Genomic DNA, 254 nt, shown 5'->3' on the forward strand with positions numbered 1-254 from the left:
ACAGACACAGACAGACAGACAGACAGATGATATAGACAGACAGACGGACGATATAGATAGATAGAGACAGACGATATAGATAGATAGATAGACAGACACAGACAGACAGATAGATATAGACAGACAGACAGACAGATATACATAGACAGACAGACAGACAGATGAAACAGACAGACAGACTATATAGATAGATAGATAGAAAGATAGATAGATAGATAGATAGATAGATAGATAGATAGATAGATAGATAGATC

Source organism: Sinocyclocheilus grahami, unplaced genomic scaffold (assembly GCF_001515645.1).
Source record: "Sinocyclocheilus grahami isolate Dianchi unplaced genomic scaffold, SAMN03320097.WGS_v1.1 scaffold1268.1, whole genome shotgun sequence".
Classification (NCBI taxonomy): Eukaryota; Metazoa; Chordata; class Actinopteri; order Cypriniformes; family Cyprinidae; genus Sinocyclocheilus; species Sinocyclocheilus grahami.